Raw genomic sequence first — 16,971 nt, forward strand, 5'->3', positions numbered from 1 at the left:
ATATGGTTTGCATACGCGGTTCATCAGATCCATGAAGACCGCTGGTGCGTTCGTCAGTCCGAATGGCATAACAAGAAACTCGTAATGCCCATAGCGTGTTCGGAATGCAGTCTTTGGAACGCTTTCTTCTTGTATCCTTAACTGATGGTATCCAGATCGAAGATCGATCTTGGAATAGTAGCTTGATCCTTGCAACTGATCAAATAAGTCATCAATCCTCGGTAGTGGGTACCGATTCTTGATAGTGAGCTTGTTCAGTTCTCTGTAATCAATACACATCCGCAGAGTTCCATCCTTTTTCTTCACGAACAATACTGGAGCTCCCCAGGGCGAGAAGCTTGGCCTTATGAATCCTTTATCCAACAACTCCTGGAGTTGTGTAGATAATTCTTGCATTTCGGATGGTGCAAGCCGATAGGGTGCCTTGGCTACAGGAGCGGCTCCTGGAACCAAGTCTATACGAAATTCGACTTATCGTTGCGGAGGTAGTCCTGGCAGATCTTCGGGGAAGACCTTAGGAAAGTCCTTCACCACAGGAATGTCTTCGAGCTTTGGCTCTTCAGCCTTCTTATCTACAACATGTGCCAGGAAAGCGACACATCCTTTCCTTAAGCACTTCTGTGCCTTCAAGCAACTGATGATTCGCAGAGGCGCGTCTCGTCTTTCTCCATGTACGATGAGAGTTTCATTATTCGCCAAAGGGATGCGAATGACTTTCTCATGACAAATGACTTCAGCTTTGTTCTTGGATAACCAGTCCATTCCGACTACCACATCGAAGCTACCCAATTGAATGGGTAAGAGGTCGATGCTAAATCTTCGCTCACCAAGTTCTAGCGTGCAGTCTCTAACAACTTCACCCGATTCGACAAGTTTACCATTGGCTAATTCTATGGAGTAAGGAATATCCAATCTACTAGACTCTATTCCAAGCATACGTTTAAATTCCACAGACATGAAACTATAATCGGCACCAGTGTCAAACAATATGGATGCAAAGTGATTGTTAACGAGAAACGTACCGGTGACCACGTTAGGGTCCTCGCGTGCGTCCCTTGCTCCAATCACAAATGCTCGAGCCTGAGCGTTGTTTCTCCTTGGGCAGTCTTTCATGAAATGTTCATTGCTTCCACAACTGAAGCATCCTTGGTTTCGCCCAGCTTCATTTCCAACCCAGTTATTGTTGCCATTTCCATTTCCACCATTGTTCCCATTTCCAGCACCGTTACGGTTTCCATTCCCGTTCCTATTACCATTACCATTGCGGCCTCCAATACCTTTACCCCAACAATCTTCGGTACGATGGCCTGACTTTCCGTAGTTCCCGCACTTCCCAACACGACAATTTCCCACATGATGAAAACCACAGCGGTTACACTTGGGCAGAGTGCCCTGATACTTCCTAGTTCCAGACTCATTTGCAGCTGCGAAGGTTTTTGCCTCCCTAGGTGGGTTAGTGTCACGCTTCTTGTTGTTCGAACCTTTGTTGTTGCGAGTTGCTTGAGTCAGGTTCGAATGCTTCCTCTTCTTGTCACCGGACGACTCAACATGTATCTCGATCTTCTCTGTTGGGTTTAACGATAACTTCTCCATACGAACACAATCTTCAGTAAGGCTGACAGCCAGAGTTACAGCCTCGGTGATTGTTTGAGGTTTGGGCGAAGTTACCATGCCGCGAAACTCTGGGGCCAGTCCCCAAATATAGCGCTCAACGCGCTTAAATTCCGGAGTCACCATGTAGGGAATCACTCTGGACAAATCATGGAACCTTCGAGTATACCCAGTGATGTCAGCACCCACCATAGTCAAGTGCCAGAACTCTGTCTCCAACCTTTGGAGTTCGGCACGAGAGCAATACTTCTCTCGCATTTTCTCTTTCAGTTCATCCCAAGTCATGCCATACGCGGCATCATCACCCAGTGTTTGGACTTACAAGTTCCACCATGTCAGTGCTTCATCGACAAACAGCCCAGTAGCAAAAATGACTTGTTGATCCGCGGTACACTTGCTCATGCGGAAAGTGGCCTCTGTCTTCTCCGTCCAACGCACAAATGCTACCGCTCCTCCAGCGCCATCGTAGTTCATTGGTTTGCAGTCGAGGAACTGCTTGAAGGTGCAGCCTGCAATTAACCCAACCAATTCACATATGAGCATTCGAAGAAATAATGAAGCAAGGACCGTTCATAAATTTCTCCATGCTTCGCAAATTGTCTTAAGGTTACCTTGGGCTACGTTTCCTCCCGACGAATCTCCATGTCCGTTACGCCTAGCATTGCTTGGCCCTCCACTGTCTTGGGTACGGTTCGCCTCGTACTGGGCAATGGCAGCAGAGATTCTTTCTTCCAGTAGAGCGTTCAACTCTTCAGCAGTTCTTGGCAGTGGGGGAGGAGGAAGTTGATCACCATTTCGAGCATTCACAGCTCTCCTGGGTGCCATGTTCTGACAGAACATAATACAACAGGGTTAAATACTTGTTTGATGCCGTCGTACTAAACAGTAGTAGCATATATATTCACAGGTATATACCACATAATTAACATCAAACAATTATTACTCTAGCAGAGTACTTAGTAGGCTTGCACTGAGGGAATCTACACGTGACAAGACTTGCTGTGGTTTCTGTGCACTGAATTCCATAATTACGTAACTCCTTGCACAGTCTGCACAGTTCGTTTCATCCTCGTGTTTCCTCCTTCAGTTAAGTCATTGTTTTCAGGCAAAGTCATGTATACTAGTGGTATTCTACATCTAGTACATGTATATGCTAATTATCACAAATAATTGCAAGTAATCCATAATCATAGACAAGTGCTACCCCAGTGCACCCTAAGTCACGTAGCGTCTTTTCTAGACTCATGTAAACAGTTTCAGGCAGTGGATGTCGCGGGATGTTTTATGCAATGAAAACCTTTTGAAAATTTGTTTTCGTGATAGGATCCTAGAGATTGTAGACTAGACTCGAGAAGGAATCCTGGTTCACTACAATCGCAGCTCTGATACCAATCTGTCACACCCCTTTCTGCGGCGGAAGCACGAGGTGTGATCATGAAAGGTTCTCATTGCATACGAAGAGTAAACATACTACATGCTCATAAAAATAACTTCAAATACCAACCATTCATAATTTGAAAACACAAGTTTAGCGTCTACATCGCGACGATAGCATAAAACATTGTCTTAAAAGTTTACAACTTTATTTAAGCAGAACATAAACGACATCCATAAGCATGAGTAAGACCGCGCGCACATCCACCTTTAGTTACCTGAAATACATGTGAGTTTTGAAAAAACGTCAACATAATGTTGGTGTGAATTCATGTAGTGACTGTTTTGAATGTTTAATATACTCGAATGAAAACATAATATAAAACTTGTAGAATGTTTGAATGTAACTTGTAAAACGTATCTGTAACTGGGTACTATGACTGTTTGAATGTGTGAGATTGCTAGTGGTTTGCAAGGCCACTAACATATGTCACGACATAGGAAGCCACCAAACCTAGGCATTTTTGTCAACTTTGACTGAGACACAGAAGCACTCATTGGTAGAAGTAGGCCAAGAGTGGGGTTGCCTGAAACCCATTAGATCTAACCTTTTGTTCCGCGGTCTGAATGTATACGTTGATTAATGGTGCTTATGGTACCCTATTCGAGACATGGTCTAGAATGTTTCACTTGAATGTTTTTGTACCTATCATAACACATGTAAACATTGTAAAAGTTGTAACATGTATTTCACCCCCGAAGTTATAAAACTGAAAACAGTTAAAGAAAAGGGGGAACATGAACTCACTGTTTTGCGTTCCGAAGTGTACGCTAGCAAAATCAAACGTCCAAAACAATTCCCGACCTACACGTGTCCTAATTCATATAAGACTCTAAGGTCCATGACATAAAGCCCTAGCACATGTGTTGGTCATAATCAAATCATCCAACTAGCTAGATTTGAAATAAGTATTTTCTTGTTTTTAGTACGACGTGCTGACACGTTTGTGATTCGTTCCAAGTCGACAAAATATATATTTACACCGAACTGTATATTTATTATAACAATGTATCGCCATTATTACACTAGTAGTAGGTTTTGACTAAATCATATCCGGGTATGAAAGTAAATATACTTTTAATCTGGTTTAACGACAAATAGTTATACACCAAAAAAAAATTGTATCTTTATATTTAGATTATAACTCTCATAATACCACAAATATTTTAAAAAAATGATAAGTGTATATTTGTTTTGTTCAAGGTCAACACTTGTTTATATAAATGCTAGAATACTTACATAATATTAAAGATATGAATTTAGTGTCTTTATGAGTTAAAATTATATGTCATTTAAGTTTCTAAGTATCTTTCTAAATAATCGTAACTTTTTGCCATATAGCTATTCATATTTGTAATTGATTTATGACACCATAAATACAAATTTATGAAAATTTATTTCAACAGTTCCTCCAATCTTCATAACATACGTATACAAGCAAATAAATTCTCATAAATACATAATATTCACTTTTATTTTGTGATCTTTAATTTAATTTTAATTTTTTTTTTTAGAATCACTAGTTTCTATATTATATTATATATATATATATATAAAAACTCTAGACTCTTATCATCCTAATGGTACTATACTTGACCCCAAAATTGTATATGATCCAAAATATCTGTATATGTATATACTCCATACATAAGGAGGGATACCAAGTAAACATTTTGTGAGAATTTTGGGATCCATTTGGCATACTTATTAAACATTCATATATTCTGTACATTTTCTCATGAACTAACTTGCATAGTGTAGTAAAAGAAACCAAGTTCAGCCAAGTTTATATCTCAAACTATTCATGGATTTTTAAGTGGGAATCACTACTCGGATGATTTGACGTATAAACCACATGAAGAGTTCGAAGGATAATCATAACAACACTTACAAGAGCAAGCGAGGATGCGTTCGAAAGACGAGATGATGAAGAACTCGAACTCGCTTTCCGGGGAATTTGAGACTTGCTTCTTGCGGACCGTGAACTAGCTTTGAATATAAAAGCGACTAGATAAGAAGGAGATTTATAAGGCTAGTTTTGATCTAAGGTTCAAACTCGAAAGAAAACTTACGCTAATGTTGGCTCGAACTAGACACCAAGGTAGTGAGAACGGTGTCGAACGGAACCTGTGACAATGCTCGGTGATGAACTAGTTTGATGGCTGAAGATTACCACACTAGAACAACTCGGAATCACTTGGGTTGGCTGGGATTTTGGATGGTTTCGGTTGGGTGTGCAGAACCAAGAGAGATGGGTGTGTTTGTTGGGTTCTCTTAGAGTGTGATATGTGGATTGGAGTTCAGTATTTATAGGAGTCTTGGATGGGTGAAGCCTTGTGAAAGTAACCAAGGTTTTTGATAGTTACTCTAAATATTTGGATTTTGACCATTCTAGTTATTGAAATTGGTTTGAATCTGATGGTTTGTTTCATATTTAGTTTGTAGAGAAATCATGATGTTTGCATGGGAGTTTGGTTAGTATGTTATTCAGTACATTTTTTCCTTGGATGGTGTTTTTTTTTTTATGAATAAACAATTGAGGAGTGGGGGATTTTTATGCACATGGTGATCTAGACATCACCATACACGATCTCTAGCCAAAGATTTGTATAGGTTTTGTGGTTATTTAATTCCCTAATGTCTCCCCATAGGGAACATAGGTTTTTGAGATTTTGTAAATTTTACTTTAAATAAAATAAAATGAACATGGAGTTGTATGAGGAATCTGGATGCATGGTGTCAAGTGAGGAATTTGATTCTTGAAAATTAATATATGACGATTTAGGAAAAATGGATCGAAAGCTGGATAATCATAACGATAAAAAAAATGAATATGTGAACTCTTGTGTTCTCCATTGTAGTGACCCACATAGTATTGTTCAAATCATCATACTATATATACCAAAGTGTATCGTGTGTATAGGTATATAAACACATACGTATCTATTTTTGTGAGCGTACGCCTTTTAAATCCTAAATCTTTAAAATGCGACTCCACGCATACAAATATTTATCGGTGGTTATATAAAAATAAAATTATTAGTCTTTATTAATAAGGTCATATGGGTATCAAATAGAATATTTGAATTTATAATTTTCTGTTTTGTACCAGCAATAATGTTTGCGTTCGTTTACCGACTAACATCACACCGACAATTTCCATGTATTCCCGGATGTACGAAATGAAATACTTGGACTTTGCTAGACTTTATGGACTCAATTAATACAAAAATTAAGTCTAATGCATGAGATTATGTGACATAAATTATGATCAGAGTGTACGAAAATTACCGGTTGGTTGCCAGTTGTCACAGTCTCCGCCTGTTAAAAGAATTTCGTCCCGAAATTCAGGCCGTACTAGCTCTGGCAGGAGTCTTCTTGAACAGGTGGGGATACTTTTCTTTGAACTGGTCTTCACGTTCCCATGTGTACTCGGGTCCGTGTTTAGAGTTCCAACGAACTTTGACAAGTTTGACACTACTCCTTCTTGTCTTGTTGACTTTCCAGTCGGTAACCTCAACGGGTTGTTCTGTAAATCGGAGGGTGTCATCTACATGCACTTCATCCGCAGGGATGATTACGTTCTCTTGTGTTGGACTCTTCTTGAGGTTGGATACGTGGAATGTGTCATGTACTCCACTTAGTTCTTCCGGTAATTCCAACTTATATGCTACGGTACCAATCCTCTCTAAGATCTTGAATGGTCCGATGTATCGTGGATTTAGCTTTCCACGTTTTCCGAATCTGACTACGCCCTTCCAAGGTGAGACTTTTAGCAAAACTTTGTCTCCTACCTCGAATTCTAATGGTTTACGTCTTCGATCAGCGTAGCTCTTTTGTCGATCTCGAGCCGCCTTAATGCGCTCTCGGATCTGTGTAATCTTATCGGTCGTCTCTTGAACCAATTCAGGACCAACCATTCTTTTGTCTCCAGCGTCTGCCCAACATAGAGGCGATCGGCACTTGCGGCCATACAGAGCTTCGAATGGTGCGGCTTTGATGCTTGTATGATAACTGTTATTATAGGAAAACTCAACTAAAGGTAGCTGAGTATCCCAGCTGCCGCCTAGGTCCATGACACATGCGCGAAGCATATCTTCTAATGTTTGTATAGTCCGTTCGCTCTGGCCGTCTGTTTGTGGATGGAATGCCGTGCTTAGATCTAGCTGAGACCCAAAGGCTTCCTGAAAGGATCGCCAGATTCTTGAGACAAAGCGTCCATCTCTGTCTGAAATGATTGAGATAGGCACTCCATGACGTGTCACAATCTCTTTTAGGTATATCTCAGCAAGCTTTCCAGTGCTATCCTTCTCTCGGATTGGTAGGAAATGCGCAGACTTTGTTAGCCGATCGACTATTACCCATATCATGTCGTGTCCTCTTGGGGTCCTGGGCAATTTTGTTATGAAGTCCATCGAGATTTGCTCCCACTTCCACATGGGAATCTCTGGTTGTTGTAATAGGCCGGACGGTTTCTGATATTCAGCCTTAACCTTAGCACAGGTTAGGCATTTTCCTACGTAGACAGCAACGTCACTCTTGAGTCTCGGCCACCAATAGTATTCCTTTAAGTCTTGATACATCTTGTCCGACCCTGGATGGATCGAGTATCTTGACTTGTGTGCTTCATCAAGGATGACTTCTCGCAGGCCACCATAGAGCGGAACCCAAATACGCTTTTTAAAGTATAAGGCTCCCTCTTCATTTGGCGCCATGTACTTCAATGCACCTCGGAGGTATTCAGCTTTGCGGTTTTCCATCTTCAGGGCTTCTTGTTGTGCGTCACGAATGCGTGCAGTGAGGTTCGTTCGAATAGTCATTTCCAGAGCTCGAACCCTTAGGGTCTTAACCCTTTCTTTCCGACTTAAAGCATCCGCTACGACGTTTGCCTTTCCAGGATGGTACTTAATCTCACAGTCGTAGTCATTTAACAGCTCGACCCATCGCCGCTGGCGCATGTTCAGTTCCTTCTGATCAAGTATGTGTTGCAGGCTTTTGTGATCTGTGAAGATTGTACACCGAGTACCATATAGATAGTGTCGCCAGATCTTCAAGGCAAATACCACTGCGCCCAGCTCTAGGTCGTGAGTGGTATAGTTTCTTTCATGTACCTTCAATTGTCTTGAAGCGTAAGCGATGACCTTTTGGCGTTGCATGAGCACGCACCCCAAACCTTGTCGTGAAGCGTCGCAGTATACCACGAAGTCTTCTGTGCCTTCGGGTAGTGACAGTATTGGTGCATCGCATAGCTTGTTTTTGAGTAGCTGAAAAGCTTCATCTTGTTTAACACCCCATTCATACTTCTTGTCTTTCTGTGTAAGGGCAGTTAGCGGCTGAGCTATCTTTGAGAAATTCTCAATAAATCGTTGATAATAGCCTGCTAAGCCCAAAAATTGACGAACTTCAGTTGGGGTTTTGGAGGCTTCCCAATTCTTTATGGCTTCGATCTTGGATGGGTCTATGTGAATGCCCTTCTCATTCACAACGTGTCCAAGAAATTGAACTTCGCGAATCCAGAATTCGCACTTTGAGAACTTTGCATAGAGTTTCTCTTTCCTTATTAGTTCTAGGATGGTTCTGAGGTGTTGCTCGTGCTCATCTTTCGTCCGTGAGTAGATCAGGATATCGTCGATAAATACAATCACGAATTTATCGAGATATGGTTTGCATACGCGGTTCATCAGATCCATGAAGACCGCTGGTGCGTTCGTCAGTCCGAATGGCATAACAAGAAACTCGTAATGCCCATAGCGTGTTCGGAATGCAGTCTTTGGAACGCTTTCTTCTTGTATCCTTAACTGATGGTATCCAGATCGAAGATCGATCTTGGAATAGTAGCTTGATCCTTGCAACTGATCAAATAAGTCATCAATCCTCGGTAGTGGGTACCGATTCTTGATAGTGAGCTTGTTCAGTTCTCTGTAATCAATACACATCCGCAGAGTTCCATCCTTTTTCTTCACGAACAATACTGGAGCTCCCCAGGGCGAGAAGCTTGGCCTTATGAATCCTTTATCCAACAACTCCTGGAGTTGTGTAGATAATTCTTGCATTTCGGATGGTGCAAGCCGATAGGGTGCCTTGGCTACAGGAGCGGCTCCTGGAACCAAGTCTATACGAAATTCGACTTATCGTTGCGGAGGTAGTCCTGGCAGATCTTCGGGGAAGACCTCAGGAAAGTCCTTCACCACAGGAATGTCTTCGAGCTTTGGCTCTTCAGCCTTCTTATCTACAACATGTGCCAGGAAAGCGACACATCCTTTCCTTAAGCACTTCTGTGCCTTCAAGCAACTGATGATTCGCAGAGGCGCGTCTCGTCTTTCTCCATGTACGATGAGAGTTTCATTATTCGCCAAAGGGATGCGAATGACTTTCTCATGACAAATGACTTCAGCTTTGTTCTTGGATAACCAGTCCATTCCGACTACCACATCGAAGCTACCCAATTGAATGGGTAAGAGGTCGATGCTAAATCTTCGCTCACCAAGTTCTAGCGTGCAGTCTCTAACAACTTCACCCGATTCGACAAGTTTACCATTGGCTAATTCTATGGAGTAAGGAATATCCAATCTACTAGACTCTATTCCAAGCATACGTTTAAATTCCACAGACATGAAACTATAATCGGCACCAGTGTCAAACAATATGGATGCAAAGTGATTGTTAACGAGAAACGTACCGGTGACCACGTTAGGGTCCTCGCGTGCGTCCCTTGCTCCAATCACAAATGCTCGAGCCTGAGCGTTGTTTCTCCTTGGGCAGTCTTTCATGAAATGTTCATTGCTTCCACAACTGAAGCATCCTTGGTTTCGCCCAGCTTCATTTCCAACCCAGTTATTGTTGCCATTTCCATTTCCACCATTGTTCCCATTTCCAGCACCGTTACGGTTTCCATTCCCGTTCCTATTACCATTACCATTGCGGCCTCCAATACCTTTACCCCAACAATCTTCGGTACGATGGCCTGACTTTCCGTAGTTCCCGCACTTCCCAACACGACAATTTCCCACATGATGAAAACCACAGCGGTTACACTTGGGCAGAGTGCCCTGATACTTCCTAGTTCCAGACTCATTTGCAGCTGCGAAGGTTTTTGCCTCCCTAGGTGGGTTAGTGTCACGCTTCTTGTTGTTCGAACCTTTGTTGTTGCGAGTTGCTTGAGTCAGGTTCGAATGCTTCCTCTTCTTGTCACCGGACGACTCAACATGTATCTCGATCTTCTCTGTTGGGTTTAACGATAACTTCTCCATACGAACACAATCTTCAGTAAGGCTGACAGCCAGAGTTACAGCCTCGGTGATTGTTTGAGGTTTGGGCGAAGTTACCATGCCGCGAAACTCTGGGGCCAGTCCCCAAATATAGCGCTCAGCGCGCTTAAATTCCGGAGTCACCATGTAGGGAATCACTCTGGACAAATCATGGAACCTTCGAGTATACCCAGTGATGTCAGCACCCACCATAGTCAAGTGCCAGAACTCTGTCTCCAACCTTTGGAGTTCGGCACGAGAGCAATACTTCTCTCGCATTTTCTCTTTCAGTTCATCCCAAGTCATGCCATACGCGGCATCATCACCCAGCGTTTGGACTTACAAGTTCCACCATGTCAGTGCTTCATCGACAAACAGCCCAGTAGCAAAAGTGACTTGTTGATCCGCGGTACACTTGCTCATGCGGAAAGTGGCCTCAGTCTTCTCCGTCCAACGCACAAATGCTACCGCTCCTCCAGCGCCATCGTAGTTCATTGGTTTGCAGTCGAGGAACTGCTTGAAGGTGCAGCCTGCAATTAACCCAACCAATTCACATATGAGCATTCGAAGAAATAATGAAGCAAGGACCGTTCATAAATTTCTCCATGCTTCGCAAATTGTCTTAAGGTTACCTTGGGCTATGTTTCCTCCCGACGAATCTCTATGTCCGTTACGCCTAGCATTGCTTGGCCCTCCACTGTCTTGGGTACGGTTCGCCTCGTACTGGGCAATGGCAGCAGAGATTCTTTCTTCCAGTAGAGCGTTCAACTCTTCAGCAGTTCTTGGCAGTGGGGGAGGAGGAAGTTGATCACCATTTCGAGCATTCACAGCTCTCCTGGGTGCCATGTTCTGACAGAACATAATACAACAGGGTTAAATACTTGTTTAATGCCGTCGTACTAAACAGTAGTAGCATATATATTCACAGGTATATACCACATAATTAACATCAAACAATTATTACTCTAGCAGAGTACTTAGTAGGCTTGCACTGAGGGAATCTACACGTGACAAGACTTGCTGTGGTTTCTGTGCACTGAATTCCATAATTATGTATGCATCCATAATTACGTAACTCCTTGCACAGTCTGCACAGTTCGTTTCATCCTCGTGTTTCCTCCTTCAGTTAAGTCATTGTTTTCAGGCAAAGTCATGTATACTAGTGGTATTCTACATCTAGTACATGTATATGCTAATTATCACAAATAATTGCAAGTAATCCATAATCATAGACAAGTGCTACCCCAGTGCACCCTAAGTCACGTAGCGACTTTTCTAGACTCATGTAAACAGTTTCAGGCAGTGGATGTCGCGGGATGTTTTATGCAATGAAAACCTTTTGAAAATTTGTTTTCGTGATAGGATCCTAGAGATTGTAGACTAGACTCGAGAAGGAATCCTGGTTCACTACAATCGCAGCTCTGATACCAATCTGTCACACCCCTTTCTGCGGCGGAAGCACGAGGTGTGATCATGAAAGGTTCTCATTGCATACGAAGAGTAAACATACTACATGCTCATAAAAATAACTTCAAATACCAACCATTCATAATTTGAAAACACAAGTTTAGCGTCTACATCGCGACGATAGCATAAAACATTGTCTTAAAAGTTTACAACTTTATTTAAGCAGAACATAAACGACATCCATAAGCATGAGTAAGACCGCGCGCACATCCACCTTTAGTTACCTGAAATACATGTGAGTTTTGAAAAAACGTCAACATAATGTTGGTGTGAATTCATGTAGTGACTGTTTTGAATGTTTAATATACTCGAATGAAAACATAATATAAAACTTGTAGAATGTTTGAATGTAACTTGTAAAACGTATCTGTAACTGGGTACTATGACTGTTTGAATGTGTGAGATTGCTAGTGGTTTGCAAGGCCACTAACATATGTCACGACATAGGAAGCCACCAAACCTAGGCATTTTTGTCAACTTTGACTGAGACACAGAAGCACTCATTGGTAGAAGTAGGCCAAGAGTGGGGTTGCCTGAAACCCATTAGATCTAACCTTTTGTTCCGCGGTCTGAATGTATACGTTGATTAATGGTGCTTATGGTACCCTATTCGAGACATGGTCTAGAATGTTTCACTTGAATGTTTTTGTACCTATCATAACACATGTAAACATTGTAAAAGTTGTAACATGTATTTCACCCCCGAAGTTATAAAACTGAAAACAGTTAAAGAAAAGGGGGAACATGAACTCACTGTTTTGCGTTCCGAAGTGTACGCTAGCAAAATCAAACGTCCAAAACAATTCCCGACCTACACGTGTCCTAATTCATATAAGACTCTAAGGTCCATGACATAAAGCCCTAGCACATGTGTTGGTCATAATCAAATCATCCAACTAGCTAGATTTGAAATAAGTATTTTCTTGTTTTTAGTACGACGTGCTGACACGTTTGTGATTCGTTCCAAGTCGACAAAATATATATTTACACCGAACTGTATATTTATTATAACAATGTATCGCCATTATTACACTCGTAGTAGGTTTTGACTAAATCATATCCGGGTATGAAAGTAAATATACTTTTAATCTGGTTTAACGACAAATAGTTATACACCAAAAAAAAATTGTATCTTTATATTTAGATTATAACTCTCATAATACCACAAATATTTTAAAAAAATGATAAGTGTATATTTGTTTTGTTCAAGGTCAACACTTGTTTATATAAATGCTAGAATACTTACATAATATTAAAGATATGAATTTAGTGTCTTTATGAGTTAAAATTATATGTCATTTAAGTTTCTAAGTATCTTTCTAAATAATCGTAACTTTTTGCCATATAGCTATTCATATTTGTAATTGATTTATGACACCATAAATACAAATTTATGAAAATTTATTTCAACAGTTCCTCCAATCTTCATAACATACGTATACAAGCAAATAAATTCTCATAAATACATAATATTCACTTTTATTTTGTGATCTTTAATTTAACTTTAATTTTTTTTTTTTTAGAATCACAAGTTTCTATATTATATTATATATATATATATATATAAACTCTAGACTCTTATCATCCTAATGGTACTATACTTGACCTCAAAATTGTATATGATCCAAAATATCTGTATATGTATATACTGCATACATAAGGAGGGATACCAAGTAAACATTTTGTGAGAATTTTGGGATCCATTTGGCATACTTATTAAACATTCATATATTCTGTACATTTTCTCATGAACTAACTTGCATAGTGTAGTAAAAGAAACCAAGTTCAGCCAAGTTTATATCTCAAACTATTCATGGATTTTTAAGTGGGAATCACTACTCGGATGATTTGACGTATAAACCACATGAAGAGTTCGAAGGATAATCATAACAACACTTACAAGAGCAAGCGAGGATGCGTTCGAAAGACGAGATGATGAAGAACTCGAACTCGCTTTCCGGGGAATTTGAGACTTGCTTCTTGCGGACCGTGAACTAGCTTTGAATATAAAAGCGACTAGATAAGAAGGAGATTTATAAGGCTAGTTTTGATCTAAGGTTCAAACTCGAAAGAAAACTTACGCTAATGTTGGCTCGAACTAGACACCAAGGTAGTGAGAACGGTGTCGAACGGAACCTGTGACAATGCTCGGTGATGAACTAGTTTGATGGCTGAAGATTACCACACTAGAACAACTCGGAATCACTTGGGTTGGCTGGGATTTTGGATGGTTTCGGTTGGGTGTGCAGAACCAAGAGAGATGGGTGTGTTTGTTGGGTTCTCTTAGAGTGTGATATGTGGATTGGAGTTCAGTATTTATAGGAGTCTTGGATGGGTGAAGCCTTGTGAAAGTAACCAAGGTTTTTGATAGTTACTCTAAATATTTGGATTTTGACCATTCTAGTTATTGAAATTGGTTTGAATCTGATGGTTTGTTTCATATTTAGTTTGTAGAGAAATCATGATGTTTGCATGGGAGTTTGGTGAGTATGTTATTCAGTACATTTTTTCCTTGGATGGTGTTTTTTTGTTTTTATGAATAAACAATTGAGGAGTGGGGGATTTTTATGCACATGGTGATCTAGACATCACCATACACGATCTCTAGCCAAAGATTTGTACAGGTTTTGTGGTTATTTAATTCCCTAATGTCTCCCCATAGGGAACATAGGTTTTTGAGATTTTGTAAATTTTACTTTAAATAAAATAAAATGAACATGGAGTTGTATGAGGAATCTGGATGCATGGTGTCAAGTGAGGAATTTGATTCTTGAAAATTAATATATGACGATTTAGGAAAAATGGATCGAAAGCTGGATAATCATAACGATAAAAAAAATGAATATGTGAACTCTTGTGTTCTCCATTGTAGTGACCCACATAGTATTGTTCAAATCTATCATACTATATATACCAAAGTGTATCGTGTGTATAGGTATATAAACACATACGTATCTATTTTTGTGAGCGTACGCCTTTTAAATCCTAAATCTTTAAAATGCGACTCCACGCATACAAATATTTATCGGTGGTTATATAAAAATAAAATTATTAGTCTTTATTAATAAGGTCATATGGGTATCAAATAGAATATTTGAATTTATAATTTTCTGTTTTGTACCAGCAATAATGTTTGCGTTCGTTTACCGACTAACATCACACCGACAATTTCCATGTATTCCCGGATGTACGAAATGAAATACTTGGACTTTGCTAGACTTTATGGACTCAATTAATACAAAAATTAAGTCTAATGCATGAGATTATGTGAAATAAATTATGATCAGAGTGTACGAAAATTACCGGTTGGTTGCCAGTTGTCACAGAGTTGCCTTCAATCTCTGTGTTTGCTCTTCTCACCTTGATTATGGAGCATCAGGTCTACAAGAACATTCCTGTCATAAGTACGATTTCCGTGAATATTTGACGCTTTTAATGTTTTCAAGTTTTTTTTTCCAATTATGGTTCTGAAATCGCGATTCGTGTTTCAATATCACCGCCAGTTAAGTTGATTCAGTATTTCTGATATATTTGTATCAGAATTATTTTATAATTTCACCGGTGGATTTATGGCTTCAATAGATCCTTTGGGATAAGAAGCATGACATGTGTGCACCGCTGCAAATGTGTTCGGAGTGTTGTTAACTTTGATGAATGCCACATGTTACAGGTAATATTTATTACATTTAACAAATTTATTACATTTAACTTTGATGGAGCATGTTTGATCTAAATTGTTGTGACTTTTGTTATTTGTTCACATTGTTTGTATCTGGATTGACATCCCTGCTGAATTCTTGAATATGAATCGGGTTGACATCCCTGTTGAATTCTTTTTACAAAACTGAAATTGAATTTGTGATTTTTCGAAATGTATTCAAATTCGAATTCGCATCGACCCTCTTTAAACTGAATTTCATTTCTAAATTTAAATAATCCAAATATCGAAGAGGTGAAGTCTGTATATTTTAATATAGCCAAGAAGCCTTATTATAGTTATGGAAACCTGATGCTGAAGGCTTTTTCCTGGAAAATATGACAATACTCGATGCTGTAAATTCAATATTATTAACTTTATATAATATTTTAATGAATGCATTTTTAGTAGAAAAACTATTGAAAATGAATTCAAGAGAATATATATAACAACGATTTTTTTGCACATGAAAATTTACATTATAGGTTTATGTAAGCATACATGAAATTGTATGCACATGACTGGTACAAGAACATTATTAAGAGCCTTTTTAATAAAAGCACTACTGAATATTTTCTTTTGTTTGTTTTATTTCAACTTAGATTGAGTGGGTTAGGGGAAGTTGGGTATTTTGATATGAATAGATAACTTTATCCAGCATAGGGCATAAAGATCAACTTGAACTATTGCTAAAAGATTTGAATTTTTGTATATGTCTGGGTTTAGTGAGAGAGCCGTGAGTGAGGATGATGTTGTTGTTTGTTTAAAATGATAAAAGTGGTGTGGGGAAAAACTTGATCAACATCTTCAATTGGTAGTTTGATTACTCAAATAGTAAGGTGGGGGATGGGCTTACTGATGTAAGGAGAGGTAAGAATATAGTTTGGTTTTGTAGAAGGTTAGCAAAATCTGATGATTATAGGTCGTATGCGAGATTACAATCATGTCACATAATTGTATTATTATAATGCTTTGAAAGTTTGAATTTTGAATTGAGTGTCCATATTATATGGTGTTAATGGGTCTATACATGTACCTTTTTAGGCTGGGTTTAAAAGGGTCAGGCCCTCGGACACTTTGGCCAGGTCAAATTAACTTGGGTTTTTTTAATCTTTTAGGTTTACAAGTTATTGATATATACAAATTGGATGATGATTGTTCCTATATGATTGACGGCGAGCTTCGAAGAATATTTGTTGTCTATGATAGTGTTCAATGCCAGTTTGATGAATTTCTTGCATTGACCAAATTTCAATCTGAGCTATAACAACTTGGCAATGGCTTATTGAAGGTAATACGTTGCTAAATTACACCTAATGAATCATTTGTAGGTTGATGGTATGATTGAATGATTTTTAGGCTGATAGTGGGAAGCTAGCAGAGTTAGATGGGTTCACTTATTCATGGAGCTAAGGAAGTCAGTGCAGATTGCTTGGGTCAGGTTTCTAATGTGTTGGGTTGTCCCATATATGTGTTTCTTGCCTATTGTTTCAGGACTCTGCTGGTTAAATACA

The 16,971-nt window shown here is 39.5% G+C and overlaps 2 long non-coding RNA genes across 4 annotated transcripts; both read right to left on the minus strand.

Moving 5' to 3' along the window:
* Positions 1–3,066: 3,066 nt before the first annotated feature.
* On the minus strand, positions 3,067–5,426 carry LOC110910668. 2 transcript variants are annotated; one of them, XR_002576373.2, is made up of 4 exons: positions 5,119–5,426; positions 4,938–5,031; positions 3,794–3,850; positions 3,067–3,263 (listed from the first exon to the last, which is right to left on the minus strand). It is a non-coding gene; the product is annotated as an uncharacterized LOC110910668 (long non-coding RNA). The 2 variants fall into 2 exon arrangements; XR_002576374.2 differs by having other exon boundaries at positions 4,938–5,035.
* A 6,361-nt stretch (positions 5,427–11,787) lies between these two features.
* LOC110910669 lies at positions 11,788–14,151 on the minus strand. Of its 2 annotated transcripts, none has more exons than XR_002576375.2 (4): positions 13,842–14,151; positions 13,661–13,754; positions 12,515–12,571; positions 11,788–11,984 (listed from the first exon to the last, which is right to left on the minus strand). It is a non-coding gene; the product is annotated as an uncharacterized LOC110910669 (long non-coding RNA). The 2 variants fall into 2 exon arrangements; XR_002576376.2 differs by having other exon boundaries at positions 13,661–13,758.
* Positions 14,152–16,971: the final 2,820 nt, after the last annotated feature.

The sequence above is a fragment of the Helianthus annuus genome, chromosome 1 (genome assembly GCF_002127325.2).
Source record: "Helianthus annuus cultivar XRQ/B chromosome 1, HanXRQr2.0-SUNRISE, whole genome shotgun sequence".
NCBI lineage: Eukaryota > Viridiplantae > Streptophyta > Magnoliopsida > Asterales > Asteraceae > Helianthus > Helianthus annuus.